This window comes from Sycon ciliatum, chromosome 10 (assembly GCF_964019385.1).
Source record: "Sycon ciliatum chromosome 10, ocSycCili1.1, whole genome shotgun sequence".
In the NCBI taxonomy this organism is placed as follows: Eukaryota; Metazoa; Porifera; class Calcarea; order Leucosolenida; family Sycettidae; genus Sycon; species Sycon ciliatum.
Genome location: NC_088652.1, coordinates 28,344,805 through 28,345,876, shown reverse-complemented (window position 1 = coordinate 28,345,876; position 1,072 = coordinate 28,344,805).

Genomic DNA, 1,072 nt, shown 5'->3' with positions numbered 1-1,072 from the left:
CCACTTCCTGGGCATCCAGGGCCATTTGCATTTACTGTTCCAAATATGCACTCTGGGTCGGATTTCATGGAGCGAAATTGTACCTAAATGTCTTCTCTGTATTTATGGATTCTCCACAGGCTTTAGCCTAAAGCGAGGGAGTCCAAGTCAACAGCTTATGAAGAAGAAGAAGCTGAGGAGAAAAACGCTGTTAATTGAACACGCCTGCCCACACACGCTCTCAAGGCTGGAAAGTTGTGGCACCTAGAGCTTTCCTTCTTGCCACCACCACCATCAGTTCGCGCCTGACGCCTAATGTCTTTACTACCATATCAATCAAGCATAAGTACAGCTGCGGTGGTGTCTTCAACTTCAAACATCAAGCCATACGTCTTTAACCAGGCAACGTCCGCTGAGTACAATACAATGGACGAAGCAGAGGTGACCAGGGACTACAGTTGTGAAATTAAACATGAAGCTGAAAATGGGTGTCCAGTACCCGGTCTAATTACATGGCAGTACTTGCACATGTGTACGTCCGGCCGCAATTGCACCACTTCCTGGGCATCCAGGGCCATTTGCATTTACTGTTCCAAATATGCACTCTGGGTCGGATTTCATGGAGCGAAATTGTACCTAAATGTCTTCTCGAAACTGTCAACTTGCAGTGGAGGCTCATGCTTTCAACTGAGCACATGCCCACTGCCCTGCTCCACATGTGTTACCGTCACCCCTTGCTCCTCTTCATACTGTCACCGAGTGAACCTGTTCTTGGGAACTACGTATGTGTCGCCTGCCCACGTGATGTTCTTTGCACCATTTCACTGCCTACACACACTTAGTACTTTTCACCACACCCCCCCCCCCCACTGATTAATTCTGGAGGAAAAAACGTTTCTGTAAAAACGAATCGATGTCCGTTGGTTGTGCTTATGTTACTAGCAATTGGACACCCACCCATCCCAATTACTCCATCAAAGACCCCCAGCTGTACCCCAAACATCTAGGCAGACTTTGTAACATTGCGTTTAGCTGCGAGTCCGGGTTACAGTACGCAAGACAGACGTGCTTTCGGTTTGGAAACACGACTCAC